General features: G+C 41.6%; 1 protein-coding gene across 4 annotated transcripts in view; it reads left to right on the forward strand.

The window, feature by feature from the left end:
* The first annotated feature begins 2,083 nt into the window (after window positions 1-2,083).
* Window positions 2,084-20,945, forward strand: part of rhobtb1 (Rho related BTB domain containing 1) — a 67,895-nt gene continuing 49,033 nt past the window's right edge. Inside the window, exon 1 of one of the 4 annotated variants that reach the window (XM_048609061.1) lies at window positions 2,084-2,103. The gene's annotated coding sequence lies outside the window, so the exon portion shown is untranslated. Of the gene's footprint in view, window positions 2,104-4,467; window positions 4,867-11,158; window positions 11,179-20,945 lie in introns of those variants that run through there. The other 3 variants (XM_048609060.1, XM_020510844.2, XM_048609062.1) reach the window with 3 other exon arrangements.

Below are 20,945 nucleotides of genomic sequence, written 5' to 3' on the forward strand. Positions count from 1 at the left end.
TTTTGTTAATAATTGACAGAAAGCTTCCATCACTTATCTTTACTAGGAGATCTGCTGATGGGCTTAGTTCCATAAAATCTTTTAGATTAGTGTTGGCCATCAATCATCATATTTTCAAACAATTATGACAGGGCAATATATTGGTTTTATTGGGTCTGGAAGTGTTTAGTTCCAAATACTGTAACCTCAGTACATTATTTTAACTGCCATTTAAGTGTAAATTATTTCCATCTGTTGGTTTACATTTGATATTTTCAGTTCAGTCCATAAGGACTAGACTCAGAGCTGGTTCTTCTTAGAAGAGGAAAAAACAGACATTAGAAATCTTTGACTGAGTTATTTAAAATAAAAGGACTCTTTTGTAATGCCTTTCACAACCTCAGGATGTTTCAAACTTTTTTACAACAGACAAAGTACAGTGTTTTTGTTAAAGTGTGGTTATTGTAATTTAGAAAATATGGCAACCATTTCTTACACAACAAAGTTCTACTAAGATATGTGACCAAATATTTAGAAATATTGGCTGATGGATAGGTATTGACCAAGGCACCAGGAACATAAAAACTTAAGAAATAGAAGAAGTAAGCCTTTTGGCTGCTTGAGCCTCCTCTGCCATTCAATAGGATCATGGCTGATCTGATTGTGGCCTTAACTCCCAACTTCTGCCTGTCTTTATAACCCTTGACTCCCTTGCAGGAGAACTCCTTGCTCCTCCTTGAAATAATACCATGGGTTATTTATTTCCACCTGAGAAGGAAAACAAGACCCCAGTTTAATATATGGTTCAAATTCAACACCTCGACAGGCAGAACACTGTTAGTATTATACTGGAGTGTCAGCCCTGGAGTATATGCTTAAATCTCTGGAGTGGGACTTAAACTGACAATGTTCCAGACTATTCATGCCTGAACGATTAACATGAAATGACTTGACCTGAAAATATTTCTCCTTTTTTTAGAATGAACCAACAAGGGAGATGAGATACTGAATGATCTAGTAATAACAATGAATCAGAATCATTCTACATAGCAAACATTATAGCTGTTTAACAGAATAACAGGAATAAGTATTTGCACAGAAACAGATTAGCAGGCTGTCTGGAAACAGTATTAGAGACCTGCGTCTTTTTTGTTAACACAACAGAATTAAGAGAAGGGGGTAAAACAGGCTACTGCTCAAATATTCAAGCAGTTTATAAATAAAACATACATTTAGTCTGAAGGATGGTTGATTAGACTGTGTCACATAATCTTTGTGAACCTCTACAGTTTGATGAAATATGTTTGCATTCTCTGACCCCTTTTAATGACTCTGCCATTTGATAATTACATTAAGATTTAATGTTTTGCCCTGGGATGCTCATAGCTCTTTTTTGGCTTACAATTATTTTTCTATAACTAGGGGCAGCTGGTACATATACCAGTCTTTTGCAAAGTAATTTTAAAGCTGGATGAAATCCCATTCACAAAAAGTCTAATCTTCAAAGGTGATGACAACACAATGAAAGAGGTAACAATTAGTGGTATCTGAAACGTTTACTCGTCTTTCAGTGCAGTCCAGACTGTAAGACTGAACTGAGGAAGCACAAATCCTTTAATGCCTGTGGGTGACAGACGTACTTCAATGAGTCTAGTCCATGGCTGCAGACAGAATTTTGCCTCTTAATGAAATTTGACAGTTACAGCCTTTGGTGATAAGGGCGTCTTGTAAGTGGCTAAAAAAAGTGGGTCAGCGATTGCAAAGGCAAAGTTTAGCCATTGTTTACTGGAATGTAGCGGTATGCATTTTGCAATCTCATTTGTCTCTTTCCACAAAAACACTTGGAATTTGTTTCCTTTTGGACTCTGGATTTTGCGTAATTGCTCTTGAGAGCGGTGACCAGCCGAAGAAATATCGATTTTCAAATTGGTTAAATTCTCCTCCAAATTGATAAATGTCACAAATGATGAACGTCGAGTAAAATTACAATCCAACGCAACGTCCCTCCTATTAATGGTCTGCACTCAGAGTCACTTCGTTTACTTGAAAGTAAGAGTCCCGCTAAGTTTATGATTGTTAACTGGACCTAAACACAAGTGCGTTTGCAACATGCGCAGACAGTAGGTAAGGAATTTGACTTTTGAAAGTTCTAAGTACAACTTTATTAAGTAAACCCCAAATAACGATGTATTGCGCCAGACATGTATGGATGTTGACGTTCCTTTGCTTTTCAGGATAAGTAAAGCTGGACGAGATAGACACGAATTTCCCCTGATGTGTACACTTGCACTCTTGCACCCGATATCTGGACGATGCTGCGACGTCCGATACTACTCAAAAGAATCAAGGTGCGGAGGTGCCGGTGTTGGACTTGGGTGGAGAAAATGAGAACTCACAGGACACCAGATTATAGTCCAACACGTTGAATTCAAATCACAAGCTTCTCCTTAGTCCGTTGCAGTGAGAGAGCAGAGCACGCAGAACACAGAGTTTATAGGCAGAGAGATCAGGGCAGAGACATCAAAAGATCATACAACTGGTGTGAGTGGAGTATCAGATGATAAGTCTCTGCAGGTGACCAAGAGTGTTAGACAGTGAGTAAAGTGTTAACAGCTGAATAACCAGTGAAGGGATGACCTACAATCCGACTAAGTGAGGGAGAGAGATAACTACAAAAATTAAAAATAAAGTGATGCTAGAGACAAACTAAATGTCTGGAATAACATAGATAACAAGGTGTAGAGCTGGATGAACACAGCAGGCCAAGCAGCATCAGAGGAGCAGGAAGGCTGAAGTTTCAGGCCTGGATCCTTCTTCAGATGGGTCCTCTGATGCTGCTTGGTCTGCTGTGTTCATCGGGCTCTACACCTTGTTATCTCAGATTCTCCAGCATCTGCAGTTCCTACTATGTCTGGAATAACATGATTGGTATAAAAATCACATGCTGAGGGTCTAACCAAAGTAATAAGTAATTCAAAACTGTACAAACTAATTAAGGTAGAGAGATCATAACAAGTTACCAGAGTGATGCTGTCAAAACAGGACAGTAAGGAAGATTTTACAGATACAGAACAGTGCGGTGGGGTTACATGTAGCACAACATGAACTCAAGATCACGGTTGAGGTTGTCTTCATGGGTCTAGAACTTGGCTACCGGTTTCTGCTCAGCAGTTCTGCTTTGTTGTGTATCTCGAAGTCCACCTGGGAGGACACTTACCCAAAGATCGGAGGCTGAATGTCCTTGACCGCTGAAGTGTTCCCCCACTGAGAGGGAACATCCCTGTCTGGCAATTGTTGCACTGTGTCCATTCATCCGTTGTTGTAGCGTCTGCCAGAGAAACCTCTGCAAGACATGTCAGATCGTCGACATGGACACTACCATCACACATGGGAATACCACCCACCACACACACGGCAGATGCTCATGTGACTTAGCCAATGTTGTCGATCTCATATACTGCAGGCAAGGATGCCCCGAGGCATGATATATTGGCGAGACCATGCAGATGCCAGAACAGGTGAGTGGACACTTCACAACAATCGCAAGAGAGAACTGTTCCCTCCCAATCCAGAAACACTTCAGCGGTCAAGGATATTCAGTTTCCGATTTTCGGATAAGGGTCCTCCAGGGTGGACTTTGAGATACACAACAACGCAGAATCACTGATCAGAGACTGATAGCCAAGTCCTGTACCCATGGAGACAGCCTCAACCATGATCTTGGGTTCATGTCGTGCTACATGTAACCCCACCACACTTCTGTATGGGTAAAATCTTCCTTACTGTCAGCATCACCTTGATAAATTGTTATGATCTCTCTACCGTAATTAGCTTGTACAGTTTTGGATCACTAATTACTTTGGTTAGACGCTCGACTCTTACACCTATCATGTTTTGCCAGTTATTGAGTTTGTCTCTAGCACCACCTTGTTTTTATTTTTTGTCTCATTATGTCTGCCTCACTTAATCGGATTATAGGTCACCCCTTCGCTGGTTATTCAGCTGCTGACACTTTACTCACACGTCTAACACTGTTGGTCACCAGCAGAGACTTATTATCTGACACTCCACTCACACTAGTTGTATGATCTTTTGATCTCTCTGCCTATAAACTCTGTGTTCTGTGTGCTTTCCTCTTACTGCACAGGACGAAGGAGCTGCGCTGCTAAAGCTTGCGATGACAAAAGAATCAGCACATTCTGCGCGGGTCAGGAACGCATGGGAACTCTCTCACAAAACCTTGTCGATTAAAAGTGAGTTGCATGTTAAAGGCAAGCAGTGCACAGATGTGTCAGCGGGTGGTTATCAGGTGGCCTAAAGAAAAAGCAAGAAGGATAAGTTGCCCCTGGTCAGGCGCGAACAAGACTTGTCACATTCTTGCCTGCGCACAAGCCATTCAACAAGAGCTACACAAGCGCGCACGCTTTTCATGAATGGGGCCGGGTGGCGGGCGCTGACGTCACAAAGAGTCGCGCGCTGCCTCGCGCCCGGGGCTGAGTGGACGGTCGAGGCCGCGTGCGCTGGGTCGCACGGGAACGGGCTGTCCCACAGACGCTCGCCCCACCCCCTCCCGTCACAGAGCCGGTGGTGGAAACTCGATGCCATCCCCGTCCATCTCCCACGTTGACAACGGCTGTGAGGTGGGTGGGGCGAAGAGGGAACCGAGAGCAAGTCCGAGCCAAACAGCGACGGAGGCGGAATGAACCGAGAACTCTGACCCGGCACCCCCGCCCCCCATTACCTTGCTGTGGTCAGAAGGCCGTGGGGGGGGTGGGTGGTGAAGAGAGAGAAGGGTGTCGCGGACTCTTCTTGAGGAGACCACGGTAAGAAGGGGTGCCACGGTGAAGCTTAAACCTTCTGGGAGTAGTTACTCAGCTTCGTGGAGAGGTGTGTGTGGTTTTGGTGTTTTTTTTAAAGAAAAAGAAAAACAACTGTTGAAAGTTTGTGCCGTCGTTGTCGGAGCGGTGACCGGGGCGCTCCGGTCTGTCAGGGTAAATTTGTCGTTGTACGGGGTTGAAGGGGCTGCGCTTCAGGGGCCCTGACATCCTCCCCAGTGGCCCCCAGGGGCCAAGGGGTAGCGGCGCGCGCTCTGTTGTGTGTTACTGTGGCAACCGCTGCCGGGCAGCGGCCAACATCTGTCCTGGCAACACTGCAGCCTTGGACCACAACTCCGGAGTGTCGGAAGGATGGATGGGGGTGCGTTGGAAACACTGCCCCTCCCACCTTGCCCATGCCTGACGCGGGCTGTCAACCTCCGTAAAAAAGATCCAGTTTTGACTTGACGGACACGCCCGGGGTAGATCCCCACATCCCCCCTCTTGTTGAATGGCTTGTGCGCAGGCAAGAATGTGACAAGTCTTGTTCGCGCCTAACCAGGGGCAACTTATCCTTCTTGCTCCCTCCCCACCCCACCACCTCCAGGGATCAGGTGCCAATAGCATTTTTAAAAAAAAAAGTCGTGTCCTGGGTTGCAGACTCAATCCAGAGTCACCACTTTTTAAATTTTTCAACTTGGCGCGCTGTTTTATTTTAGATGAATATTTATTACAGTCGTAAAGTTTGTCATCGAAAATAATTTGTCATTTCAGCACTTTCGTATACGTGCTAATTATGTTAAACAGTCGTGCTTTTCCTTTATCGAACATTTCTATCTTCGTTACATAATCTGCGCAAAATATCTGGCAGGCATTGTTGTGAATCTAGCTGTTTCTGGATGTGGCAGCATCTTTCGAGAAGCGAATAGGAAAGGGTTAATATCGTTCGCCAACTTGTGGTGGGATCGTCCGTGAAATGATCAAGAATTAAATTAAACCATAGTTTAAATGTTTAAGTTGCATTCTCTCGTGATCTCAAAATGTGACGATCCACAATAAAGCAACGATTGATAGAAGTCATTCTGCAAGCAGTGTGTTTACAAAAAGTTATTTTAAACCAAGTACTTAACTGTTGACAAACGTATTGTTCAGAGGGCTGAGTTGACACTTTAAGTGCAGTTGGCAAATACCCGTGGTAAAGCTGAATATGTGAAGAATCTCGCTGTCTTATATGTAGGAGTTTAAAGTTCAGTTTGATTTTGCTGTAATAGATACATATGATATTAGTCAAACCTTAGTTTATTTTAGAAATTAAAATGTATATTTTTTTGTCTCGACAGTACAGTGGGATGGTCCAGTATGTTTGAAATTCCTCTTTTACCAGTGTCACTGATCCACTTGTTTTCATTGGGTTAATGCCTTCTCTACGGGGTGGGGTGTGTGAAACGGGGATGCGGGGATTTGGAGGAATAATATTGAATGTCCGTACCAGTTGCCTAACAACATTATTTAAAAGCTAGTTTTGTATAGTATAGAGGAACGGTTGTTCCATAGAAGGAGGCTGTTTGGTCTGCCTACCAGAAGGTCTGCCCTTTGCAGGCTCTCTGCAGGAGCAATCTCCTAATTCCAATTCCAGTCCCTCCTCCCTTAGCACTACAAGTATTTCTTATCTACAGCTGCTTCTCACTGCTGTGGAATCTGTAGAGTGAATGGTAGATGTTGAAATGCAAGACCCATGCTGCCATAATCTTTTGGTTTGATCTTTTATCACTTCGAAAAACAAGAGGTTGGTGGAAAATCAGAAAAGCCAAGCAATAACTAATGTTCATGAGAAACGAAACAAGGGATTACCGTTGGCATTAAGTGTGACACCTGTGCAACTGTTAGGCAATTGAGCAATAAACTTGGGACTCCTGTCTATCACATCCTTCAACCTGTTGTATTTCTGCCAGCTTGCTCTTCAGGAAAAATACTTTCTGTGCGAAGATTCCATTAGGGTAATTAATTGTTATTACCAATGGTGATGTTTAAAATGGAAAGCAAGCCTTGCTCAAGTACTAATGCATTGCTGACTGTCATTCTTGGTGTTGTTGCAGACAATGTAGTCAGAGTTCATTTGACTGATTTTGGAAAGGTGAGTTCAAAGCTACCTATGTTTGATTGAATATGATGTGATTTTGTTTAATTGCTCCACTAGTACTGCAACCGTTGAAATAAGAGTAGACAATGGCTGTATATGATGTCAGGTGTAACCAAGTGTACAAATACCAGGCTCAGTTATTTGAAGTGAAAGGATCAAGGCATTGATCCTAAGTTGTGGCTGAGCAATGAATTGTGATGTCTTCTATTAGGTCTGCTGGGTGAAATGCAATATCAAATGAGGCTGCTAATTATTGTCAACAACAACAAAACCAGAAGTTGCTGGGAAAGCTCAGCAGGTTTGGCAGCACCTGTGAAGAAAAAATCAGTGTTAACATTTTGGATCCGGTGACCATTCGTCAGAACTGTTCTGAGGAAGGGTCACTGGACCTGAAACATCAACTCCGATATTTTTCTTCACAGATGCTGCCAGACCTGCTGAGCATTCCCAGCAACTTCTGGTTTTGTTCCTGATTTACAGCATCTGCAGTTCTTTCAGTTTTTATCTGTTAATTATTGTTGGCAGCCATAATGACTGCCAATGTTTGTGTTGCCTGCACTGTGTCCTGTTTGTTGTCCACATTACAACTGGGATGTAATATATACATTATTCAAGTTGGTCACAGACTGCTCCACTATCATGACTGTCCAACAACAAATACATTTCTTCACATTTTTCATACTGATCATAAACTGTGCTCATATTTCCATTGCTCTGTATGAATGAAAGAATGCTGTCTATCCATGTGTAAAACTGCTCGCATGTCATGCAGCAGCTCTTCAAAACCTGTCTTATTTAAATGAGTTTGAAGAGTGGAAGTTTGGCTTGACTGCTTTCTTCAGCTATAGCTTAAAATGTTTACACCTACAGTGCTACTATATACATGTACAAAAGTTGATTATTGAGCATGTGATGGGATCTTAAAATAGAAACTAAGGTATCTACACTGAGTAGGAGAACTGTTGGTTAGCTCAGTTTATGATGCAGGCCTATGCCAACAGCATGGGTAAAATTCCTGTACTGGCTGTGGTTACCTTCTCAACAGCTCCCGTGCCTGAGGTGTGGTGGCCCTTGGGTTAAACTACCACCAGTCGTCTCTCAAATGAAAGTTACCCTATGGTCCTATAGCAACTTTACTTTTACCCTGCAGTACAAACTTGCAGGGTCTCAACAGATGATCTGATGTTTACTCCGTTGAATGCAAATTCTAATCTTGTGTGTCACTGAACAAATAGCAAAACTAAGATAGAGGAAGGGAATTGAAGTGATGATCAGGAATTAGCCTCTGAACTAGCAATACCGCAAGAAAGACAGAAATGCTTTTCGGTTTGAGCCAAAACTATTGTATTTCTTTAAATTTTCAACAAATAATTTCAAGGTACCCAAACCACCACTTGCAGTATTCAAGTGTAGGTCCTCATACCATCCTTTCCTATTGTTTATTAGGCTCCTGTTTTATTTTAACCAGTGATATGCATACATACAGCATGGCGTTCTAATCTATTGTTGCTGTCATCCATTGGCTGATAGAGTTAACAGGATTTTCAATCACATTTCCTCTTTTCTGCTTGTGCTTGCTTTATATTTGTAACCTGAACACCGTCTTGTAGGAGATCTTGCTTTTTGCAGATGATATTGTGATGGGGATTTGGTGTGCTCTACACACCACCTTCATCAAGGGACTATTCAGTGACACATGGTTTCTGGTACCTAGGAGTGCTCTTTTTTAAATATAGTCCCAATTGACTGAAAGGAATCTTCAACTTAATTATTTGTAAAATTCAAAGGGCACTAATTCTAATTGAATTCTAGTGGATACCAGTGCGAGCCTGGACATGGTCTACTGGGATTTAGACAGCAATGGAGTGAAAGCCACTCTTATGTTTCCTTCAGTGACAGGAAAGTTTTGTTGCAGATTAAGTGTTCAGACTTTTCTCCTTAAGGTTCAGGACTTGTAAGGATTCACCAAAAGAGTCTGTGAATGAGATCCAGGGCCAAAGATTTTGGAGGACTGGGGAAGGAAATCATTTTGTAGTTGGAGGCTCTCTGGCCTCAAACTAATCTGCCACCGAATATTCTTGACATGAAGACCAACTGAAGTTTCTCCTAAAGACCAGTGCTAAGCAATTAGGCTGGTATTAAACATTACAGTGTCACTCCAAGACCATCTACATGTCAGAACACAAGCTGTCTGGAGGTAGCTGTCCATCATTAAGTCAAAGAAGGAATTCTGAAACTTGGGACAAAAGCTGTTGGAAGAGGCCAAGTAGAAGAATAACTGAACTGGTTCAGGCTCCTGATCACAATGGCAATGCAATTTTACAAATCAATTGCTTTATAAATGTGCGCACATTTTGAAAATGAATAAATATCAAGCAACTAAAATGGTTAAGAAGTCAGTGAGACCCTATTTTACAGGCCTTCTGAATTTTTCATTAAGCACACCTTTTGAGATGGAGGATTAGAATATCAGTAATTTCTGAAGTACGGCAAAACAGCAGCAACTGTTGGTATTACTGTGTTTGGCATCCATGCAGTAAGCCTTTTCTCTACCAAAATGAGATGATAGTAATGATTTAGGGTCAAGGCCCACTTAATGAATGGTCTCCTGGCTGGAGCTTGCTGAATATGGGTTTGAAAAGCAGTTGGAGAGGAGAATGTTGCAGAAACTGTGTGAAGAGTGCTCCCATCAGATGGGCCATGTCGAGGTGTATTGTTCATTCTGGAAGAAGGCCCTCCAAGTGGGGAGAACCCAAGAAAAGTGGAGGTGTGTGCATTTTGGTCAGCTCAGGGGCAGCCTCGTGGGGAATGGACCATGAGCAGAGACTAGTGTGGAGATGATGCCACCCAGTCGTCCAGGTCTACAGACAATGGATGCGTTGCTACTCCCACATCTCAAAGCAATGTCACTGAAGATTGAATCGGCTCTAAGAGGCCATGGCTGATTTCTGAAGAATGATGGAGGAGGATGTGAGCTCTGCTTCAGTTGGTTGTTATTGGATTCTAGTAATTCTCAAGTTCACTGAATCTCTGTGCCTTGGTTCACTACCATTATCACATCATGATAGTGACAGGTACCCTTTTCAAGTGGGCCAACTAGTGGATCAATTCCTGAATGAATGTGGATGGTCAGGCAGAGAGAGCCAGAGGCTAAAGTAGCATTTTTGGCTTTCCCCATTGCAAGGTCTCGTAGACTGCATTTGTGACCATCAATGCTCCCCAGGTCAGCCAGCAGCCTTCATTAATCAGAAGAATTTTGTTCTTCCGTTGTCCATATATCTGCTTTCCTCAAAATCCAACTTGTCTGTGAAGGGTTAAAATAAATCTTTATCTGGAGTTTTTTTAATATATTTTCTCAAGAGTTACTTATTGATTTTTTTTTAAAATTTTTTTTTTTCTTTCCCAGCAGGTCAATTTTCATTCTCATTAACTCCTTTTACTAACTGATGCATTCACATTGTAACATTATCTTTTGTATTCATGTGAATTTTTTCCAGGTTTTTCTTCTTTAGATAGACAAGATGTGAAAAGACTCTACAATATATAACAGCTTGATCAATTTCAAGTGAAGGATTGATCAAATCAAAATAATATGCTAACAATGTATCAGTGCTGGATTTAAAAACACACTTTTCAAAGTAACAGTGTTATTTGGCAACAAATAGTTATGCAAGTGGTTTAAAACCAACTAAAACATTCAAAAACACCCTGTCCATTGCCTAAATAGAAAATCTGAATTTTCCAAAACACAATAAAATTAGATTAGACTCAAATTCCAACCTTTTGATTCAATAGAACAAATCAGACAGGCTCAAGTATTTTAGGAAAGTTAGTGCAAGACCAAAACAAGATTGCTCATTTCTCATCTTCCTTCTTCTCCAATCCAAAAATGCCATCACCATCTAAATTCAAATGTAATGGCCATTACAGGCTGCTGCTGTTGCTCAGAGAACTTGACCCTGCTCCTTCAGGCTTGGTATCTGTGTTTCCAGCCAATTCTGCTTGTGTTTTCTGGTTTTTCTTCTCTTAGACCTCGTCCTGGATGATGCTGAAAGTTTCGGTCAAAATGGGTTATTGCGAAGATTAGTTACTTCAGCTCCTCCACTGACGGGTCTACTACCCTCTGCCCTTCCTACACCTCCAATCATATCTTCTGTTTGGAGGAGCAGCAGAAGTACAGGAGGGATGAAACCTGTTACTGGAGCAGCTGGGATGAAGAGACAAAATCTGCAACTGGAGGAAAAGGTACTCACTGATTCTGACTCATGCTCTCATACTGCTCCAATCAAACTGTACCTTGTTTTCTTGCTCCCTGTCCCTGTACCTTCAGTTGTTCAGTCCTGGACCAGAAGAGCCATAAAGTATGGTAACATTGTATGGGCATGATCTGTCTTGAGTTTGTCACCTTAGTCTTTTTTTCCTTTTTCAGGGCCAATGATGATGTTTCAGGGATGATGAATATGCCTCTGTCTCCATATATTTTGAGCCCTGGCCTGTGACCAGTGCCAGTTGATCCTGCAGGCATGTATTCATTGTCTGAGTGCAGTCACATCACACGTGCTCCCAGGTGTCAGAACATTTCCCCTCCGTTGAGTGTCTACTAAGGCTACCTGCTGAAAAAATGGTTGTTGAAACCAAAGAGGAAGCCAGTGATCAAGACAGAGAAATGTTATAATGCAAGACAAGCAGTGAACATAGAGCAGACCATTAGTTTCCTCAAAATGAGATTTGGTCAAACTAATCAGGTGGCATACTTCAGTATGCCCCAGTCTCCTGGATTGTGATCTGCTGTCCTTTATACAACCTGGGGCTTTAGACAGGGGAGGCACTGGGTGCTGAAGATGTCAGAAGTGAGGATATTTACTGATCATTGTACATCATTCAGCACCTTCTGAGATAGTGAAGTAGTTGGTGTTTCTTATGCAGCAAGACCTGGACAATATCCAGGCTTGCACTAGTAAGAGGCAAAGTAATGTTCATTGCCATATAAGTGCCAGACAATGACAGATTCTTGCTTATTGGAGATAAATTGTCTCACTTTGACCTTCAATAACAATACCATTGTTGAATCTCCCATTATCAACATCCTGGGAGGTAATCATTTACCAGAAACTGAACTGGACCAGCCACAAATATTGCAGCAAAAAGCCAAGTCAAAGACTGGAAATTCTGTGGTGTATAAGTCACCTCTTGACTCCCAAAGCCTGTCCACAATTTTCAAAGTACAAGTGAAGTGCATATGAAATAATGCCAATTTTCCTGGATGTGTGCAGCTCCAACAACAGGCAAGAAGCTTGAAACCATCCAGGACACAGCAGCATTTTTCATTGACACTCATCTACCACCTTCAACATTCAAATCCTTCACCAATGCACAATGGCAGCAATATTTACTATGTGCAACATGTATTGCAACAAGGCTCCTTTGACAGCACAGGTAGGAGCAAATTACTGCAGATGTTGAAATCTGTACTGAAAACCAAATGATCACAGGTCAGGCAGCATCCATGGAAGAAAAGCAAGCTCTGACGCTTCATCAGAGCTGAAGTGAAGTGTGGAAGGGGCATCATTAATGCAGTAGTGTGGGGGTGGGAGAGGATGGAGTTGCTGTTGGGGGAGAAAGGATGTTGATAGTTCAGATTAAGTACTGAGAGAGCAAACATGGCTGTGAAAGCGAGTTTTGGCAAACACCTTGTTAAACACCAGCAGTGAAATGGAAAGCAACCAAGAAGTGCTTGGTGAAAGAGACAGTATGTTCAAAATTCCTTAAGGTGATCTCTCAGAAACAAACCACCAGGTGCTTGGTTATGCCCCTACACCCCAAGTTCTCCTCCAAAGATTTCACTCAATAATAAAGTCCTAAAGCGATATGTGGACACTTCCATTGCAAGGATTATGCTAGTAACTTGTCTATTGCTGTGATTTCTTAGAATTATCTGAACATAGTCCGCATCAAAGATGAAATAATTACCATAAGCAGAATGTACTGCTATAAGCAGTACACCATCCTGACCGGGAATTGTATCAAAATTCCTGGAACTTGTGGGTGTACCTGCATTGTGGGTGTACCTGTACCAGGTGGACTGTAGTGATTCAACAATGCAGCTTGCCATCCCTTTTTCAAAGGCAGTTGGGGATGTGCAATAAATGCTGGTTTAACCAGCAATGCTCACATCAATGTGGAGTGCAAAGCATCCATTGACAAGGAGGAAACAGAAGAGGACCACTCTCACTATCTTATAGACACAAGAGACTGCTTGAAGGGCACCAGAATTTAGGTACATGGAAGCTCAGAAGGTACTGAACTCATGCATTCCTCCTTACCTTCACCACTTTAGCCATCTACAACTTAGAGCCACAATTTGGGTATGCACACAAGCCACACATCTCTGCTGGAAGCTCAGACCCCAGTCATCCACTAACACCTGATGTATTTACGATTTACAAATGATGAGTACACAAGCCCTCATCATCCCAGACAGCCCTTGAGTCATGCATAACCTTCTCTTGCAGTGCCAGAGGATAACACTGAATGGAAATTTTCAGAAACAAAATCAGACATTTACTACATTACATTACGTGCAAACCCCAAATCATTGTCTAGTCACATGTCAAGCCCAAGTGAATCTAGTGTACTTTCTTAAATCTCTTTTGTGGACTTCTACACGGTGCTCCCTCTTTGCTACCAGCTGCAGTGGAGGTGGGCTGCTAACCTTGTCCTCTGACCTGGGATGAGCTAGAGCAGCTGTTCAGTGTGGTCTGAAGCCTGGTGGGCCCCATCATGCTGAGGGACTCCTCCATCTCCTACATTAAAAATATCTGAAACTCTGATAACACTGAGGAGCCACTGTCCATGGTGAGTCCTCTAGAGGTGCTTGCTGGAGCAGAAGGCAATTGCAACTTCTCTTGCAAGGCAAATCTTCCCTGCTGATATGAGAGGCTTGAGGACCTGGTGGAGACTTTGGGTATCTCATTTGCCTCTTACCTTCCTGGTGCTCCCTTTTGCTTAGGGACAAGGTGCTGGTATGCAAGTCTTCGTATCTTTGACAGCCACTGACTAGTCTGTTTGATCTAGGGCCATCTGAAGAATTTGTCTGCAATAAGTCATGGTGTCATACAACACGAAAACATCCTTCAGTTCAACTCGCCCATGCCGAACCAAGTTTCCCAAATTAAACTGGCTCCATTTGCCTGCATTTGGCCCATGTCCCTCTAAATATGTCCTCTTCATGTACCTGTCCAAATGTATTTTAAATGTTGTAACTACCTGCATCTACCACTTCCTCTGGCAGTTCACTCCAAAGATGAACCAACCTCTGAGTGAAAAAGTTGCATCTCAGGTACGTTTAAATCTTTCTCCTCTCATCTAAAAATATGCTTATTAGTTTTGAACTCCCCTACTCCAGGGAATAGACCCTTGCTATTCACCTTATCTACATCCTTGATAACCTCCTGAAACTCCAATGCTCCAGTTTGAAGAAGTGATAAAGAAGAATGAAGGTGGAGCAGTAGACATTGTCTCTATGGACTTCAAGACGTTCAACAAGATTCTGCCTGGTAGATTGGTCAGTATGTTTAGATCATGTGGAATCCAAGAAAGGTAGCCATGTGGATACAAAATTGGCTTGAACATAGGAGACAGAGGGTGGTGGTAGAGAATTGTGTTTTGGGCTGGAGGCCTGTGACTGGTGGTGTGACACAAGGATTGCTGCTGGGTCCATTGCTTTTTGTCATTTATATAAATGATTTGGATGTGAATATGGGAGATGTGGTTAGTAAGTTTGTAGATGACACCAAAATAGGTGGTGTAGTGGACAGTGAAGGTTATTTCAGTACAACTGGACCTTTGATGGAGATGGCAGATGGAGTTTAATTTAGATAAATGTGAGATGTTGCATTTTGATAAGGCAAACCCGGGCAGGACTTCTGCGTTAATAGTAGGGCCCTGGGGAATGTTGCTGATCAAAGAAACGGTTGTCAATGCATGGTTCCTTGAAAGTGGAGTCGCAGATAGACAGGATGGTGAAGAAGGCATTTGGCATGCTTTCCTCCATTGGTCAGTGCATTGGGTATAGGAGTTGAGAGGTCATTTTGAAGCTGTACTGGACATTAATCAGGCCACTTATAGAACACTGCATTCAATTTCGATCTCCCTTTGATAGGAAGTATGTTATTAAACATGAAAGGGCTCAGAAAAGATTTACAAGGATATTGCCGGGATTGGAGTGTTTGAGCTATAGGGAGAGACTGAATAGGCTGGGGCTTTTTTTCTCTGGAGCATTGGGGGCTGAGAGGTGACCTTATAGAAATTTATAAAGTCACGAAGGGCACGGATAGAGTGAATTGCCAATAGAACAAGAAAGTATGATAGCCGGGAATGTGGAAACAGTTTGTAAGAGCTTTCATAAATGTCAAATATAAAAGGAGAGTAACTGAAGTAAACATTGCTTATTTGGTCAAGTCAGGAGAAATAGTCGTGGTTAACGAAGAAATGATCAGACAGACATTGAACAAATATTTTGATTCCATCTTCATGCAGAAGACTCAACAAGGCAGTCGCAGATTGCATCGCAGTAATACCATTAGCCAATGGGGCTAATACGAGTGACAAACTTAAGATAGTATCAACAGAGAATAAATATTGGAAAAATTCAAGAGGCCAGAAACTTAATGAATTACCACACCTTGATGGCCTATGTCCTAATGTTCTAAAATTGGTAGCTTCAGAAATAGTGGATGCGTTGATTAGATTATGCAAAATTCCCTATGTTCTAGAACAGTGCCAGAAAAGTGGATGTCAGCAAATATAACACTGCTTTTTAAGAAAGGAGGGAGAGAGAAAATTGGAAACTGCAAGCCAGTTAGCTTGACGTTCGTTATTGCAAAATTTTTGGAATCTATTATTACAAAAGTCTTAATGCATTATTTTTATTCACTTATGGGATGTGGGCGTTGCTGGCTGGACATGCATTTATTACCTACTCTTAGTTGCACTTGGAAAAGTGAGGCTGAGCTGTTTTCTTGAACTGCTGCAGTCCATTTGCAACTCCTAATAAGATCAGACTGCCAGCAAGATTTGTGAAAGGGTAATGGTGTTTGACAGTTAGACTATAGTAGTGCATTGCTACAAGGATCAGCTATTTATAATTAATTATTTAGGTGAAGAGACTGAGTAATGTATATTCAAGTTTGTTGATAAAATTGGGTGGGAATGCAGGCTATGAGGAAGGGCACAAATAGGCTGTGAAAAGATACAGAGATAACAAGGTGTAGAGCTGGATGAACACAGCAGGCCAAGCAGCATCATAGGAGCAGGAAGGCTGATGTTTTGGGCCTAGAACCTTCATCAGATGAAGGCTCGACACCTTGTTATCTCAGATTTTCCAGCATCTGCAGTTCCTACTATCTCTGTGAAAAGATACAGGCAGATTGTGAATGGGCAATAAGGTGGCAGATGGAGTATATTGTGGGGAAATCATTCACGTCAGTAGCAAGATAGAAAACATGTTTCTGATGAAGTGTCTAGGCCCGAAACGTCGGCCTCTCTGCTCCTATGATGCTGCTTGGCCTGCTGTGTTCATCCAGCCCTGCACCTTGTTGTCTCGGATTCTCCGGCATCTGCAGTTCCTACTATCTCTTTTTAAGAAGCATGAGACTTTACATGTTGATGTTCAGAGAGGCTTGGAAGTACTAGAAGGAATGTAATGTTGGTGTGCAGATTCAGCAGGTAACAAGGAAGACAAAAAGTTGTTGATGTTTAATGCAGGGGCACTGAAATACAAGAATGAGGAAGGCATGCTGTAATTGTATAGGGTATTAGTAAGATCACATCTGGAGTACTGTGTGATTGAAGAAAGGTTATACTTTTGTCGGAATTGGTAACGATCATGGCCATTAGATTGGTTCCTGGATAAGACGCCCAGTTTATTCGGTCTATCTTATCTGGAATTTGGAAAAGTGAGCGGTGATCTCATTGAAACATACAAGATCTGAAGGAGCTTCACAGGGTAGACTCGGTTGTTTCCCCTGGCTGGGAAATTTCGACAGGGAGCTACAGTCTTAGGATAAGGGTTCAATCATTTAAAACTAAGATGGGATGAAATTCAATCACTAAGGCTGATGCGAATCTTTGGAATTCTTTGTTCATATGTGGGAAGTAGCTGTTTCATCACTGATTGTATTTAAGGCTGCTCAGACAGATTTTTCATCTATCATGAATTCAAAATATATGGGGAGCAGATAAGAAACTGGAGTTGAGGGAGAAGCTAAGCCCTAATTGTATTAAATCGCTGAATGGCCCTGAGGGAGCCACATGATCAATTTCTACTTTTTCTTATTTTCTAATGCTTTTGTTATGTGTTGTCCCTACATGTTAACTTTGCCTTTTGTGTATAAGTATCCAAACCCCTTCAACATTAACATAATTGCTCACCGATTTAAAACAAAAATCTTCTTTCCCTTTTTTCTTCCAAAGTGCATAGCATCATATTGCTCCACGTTATACGCTATTCGCCATCTTCTTGTTCAGCTCTTCGCCTGTCTGTGTCCCATTTCAGATTATGTGTCCTCCTCACAACTTAATTCTCCACCTAGTTTTGAATTGTCAGAAAACTTGGGTATGTTAAATTCAGTCCCTTTCTCTAAGTCATTAATACAGATTGACCTTCCTGCCATCTCCTTTCATGTACAATGCATCCGACACTTAGTGCATTATTGGAACAGCAGAGTGAGGAATGACAGAAAATAGCTATTATTTCCATAAAGTACATCTTGCCAAGTCCTTCCAGTAACGTTCGCGGCACTTTATTTTTGTACACGTGACATTCCTTACTCCAAGCTGTTCCACTTTGCACTATTATTGCATTTTAAAGCACCAGCCTGGGCATTATTACAGCCATTAATGGCACATAATTGTGCCTCACAGCTGATTGTCACAGTAATTGTTTTAGGCACTTCATTGGATGGCTACAGTCAGCTGTTAACGTGCTGTTTTAGTTTTGCTTTAGAATTATTTTAGAATAGAACTGTAATCTTTGTTCAAAATGATTATGCGCAACTGTTATTTTGCAAGTGCAACATGAATCTGGAGTCTGGCCCTAATCTGACAAATGTGTGAAGCACGCAAACTTGCAAGGCGGGGGACTCACTCCTTTCCAGTTCAGGTTTTAATAACAGAATTATATTACACATGTTTAGTGTCTGTGTGAAGCCATTAACTTGTAGTGTCAATGTATTCTAAAATACCCTTCATATAACAAGTCATTTCTATTCTTAGGAAACGTGGAAATTAGTAAGTGATATTGCACTTATGACATTCCTTTCACTGGTGTTTTAATAGAGTTTCTAACAGATTTACTTCAAATCCATCAATACCTCTATATTTAGAGGAAGTTTACTGAGCAGCATCTCTCCTAACTTGCACTTTGTATGTTATTTAAATTGAAAATAGGCCTTTTTATAAGGTGTTGGTGTTTTGATGACTGTACTAAGTCTAAGTCATGCAATTGACAATATCAAAGTATTACTATTTGTGTACTGTAAATCTGTAACAATATCTCCATCTGTGGTTTATTCATCATGTAACATGATCATATTAAACTCGGAACTGTTTTCAAAGATGACCTGTCAATTATTAACAATGCAGATTATGCTGATGTAGATGTACTGCATGGCCTAGTCAGAAATAGCTTTCATCAGGGAGAATTTTCCAGAAGCCACTTGGGTGAGTATACATGCACAGATGAGCATTATATGATGTGAAGTGTTTAAATTGTCAAAGAACTTTGCTCTAGGCAGTATAATGGCTGTCCTATGCTAACTGAATCTAACAGCAATGCATTTGGGCACAGCACTAAACAGATCTCTCTATCTAGGACATATAATCTACTTTATGTAGTAATACTCAAAAAAAAAAAATTGTTTGGGGCAGTGGGAATTAAATGAGACTTTAGATGTATGGAACAAGTTCTACCTGAAGAGACCATGATTAAGACTGCATTTGAATCAGTTTGTTGTTTGCACAAAAAAGGTCTTTGATGCAAGTTATAAAATATACTGGCAGTCGTTCTTGTTAATGTATAAAAATATTATTGTGCCAAACTCTTTGTTTGGGAGGCACCATAATACTGGTGAAACCTTTTTGGAACAGCCAGACACTCTTTTTGGACCATCAAATTCCCATTGTAGAGCAAATTTGCAGACCCCACTGACTACTTATTTAAGACACCAAGTAATTTTATTCATTTTATGTGGGTTCTGCCCAAAGACAGGTCTTTGAACTTGTCTGCTGACGCTTCATCCTGAGCTGTTTCCTTGGTAGTTTGCTATTGCCTTCAACTTTCAGGGATGTGGAGGTGGGTCCCAGATGTATCCTGGACAGAACAGGATTCAGACTTGCAGTGCAAGTTATTCTGAACGACACAGTGGCCATCAAGCTAATTGGCCCTAGATTAAATAACCATAGAACCATACCATGCAGAAGTCGTCCTTTGTGTTGAGCCTGCATTGAGAAAAACTACAGTAAATCTACACTAGTCCCACTTTCTAGCACTTGGCCTATAGTCTTGAATGTTGTGACATTTCAAGTGCATATCCAAGCTTTTTAAAGGGTTGTGAGATTTCCCACCTCAACTACCCTCCCAGACAATGCATTCTCAATTCCCACCACCGTCTGGATGAAAAGACTTTTCCTCTGTACCTCCTACCTTACTCCTTATACTTAGGCTACCTTGTTATTGACCCTTCAACTGAGGGGAACAGCTGCTTTCTAGCCACTCTGTTCATGCCCTTCAATCTTATACACCTCAATTAGGTCCCCTCTCGGCCTTCCCTGCTCTAAAGGAAACAACCCCAACCTTATTCAGCCTGTCTTTATATCTAAATTGCTCCATCCCAGGCAACATCTGTTTGGCAATCTCCTTTGCACACCCTTCACGGATATCAGATCCTACCTATTATGCAGTGACCAGACACATCCATCCTCTAATGTGGTGACCACTAGTAACCCTAATAAAATTATTTCTAGAGGAATAATGTGGGGCTTTTAATCCAGTACTATGCTTATAGTCTTGTAAATTGAACCAAATATCACACTTTTTTTTTTGCAAAGTTGTTGTCCAGGAACCACAGCTGATGTTGCCCTTGAGGCACGAAATGTATGCCATGAAAATCCTTAGAATTAATACCCACAATGAAGTTCCTAGTAAAACACATCGTCCTACTTTCAGTTGGCTTATAAATGCTAATTCTGTTGATGGAAAAGAGGGAATGATTTTCTCACTGTTGGCATTGGCCATCATACTAACTCAGGTTTCATTCTCACATGGACGTTAAAAATAGCACTTCTAGTGACCTGTGCCACATGCAAATAATTCTTATTTTGTCCTGGGATGTTTTACCATTGTTCTCCTCCCTCCTCTGCTAAAGTTCATGAATTCTGTGGGGGTAATTTTACAGGTGCTACGACTCCAGTGGTGCCTCATTGAAGTAATATAGCTAGTTGTGTCTTCACATTGTTCAATTATTGCAGCATAGCAGCCAAACTTAATCCCGTCCTTTGAGAAGTCTGCATGTTTTTACCTCTAGCCAAATGATCTGCGCCAATCAGTAGTGCTGGAGCTGAATTCGCCTGAACCATCAGAGATGGACTCTGTCAAAGTGCCATGCTGTGCAATATGTTCACCCACTGAACCTTTGGCTTTTATTTGCATTATCCCTGCCAAACCCTTTCTGCTGGAGCTATAACTAGACTGTCTGCCCATACTTATAAGGGCACTTCTGAAAATGGAAGAGGTCAATCATGATTGGACATTTAGATATTTCGTCAAACAATTTAAGGAAAAGCTTTGGGATGGCCAAACAGGATAATCATGGTGTCACTTTCTTTCTCCTATTGTTGGCATTAAGATATTAACAGTTCTCTTGGGCTGTGCCGATGCAATAGTGGTATGAAAAGTTGTCAAAGACTCGTCCTGTTTCTGCATTATGAGAATAGGAATTTGCCTGAAGCTTGTT

Source organism: Rhincodon typus, chromosome 20 (genome assembly GCF_021869965.1).
Source record: "Rhincodon typus isolate 14 chromosome 20, sRhiTyp1.1, whole genome shotgun sequence".
Taxonomy (NCBI): domain Eukaryota; kingdom Metazoa; phylum Chordata; class Chondrichthyes; order Orectolobiformes; family Rhincodontidae; genus Rhincodon; species Rhincodon typus.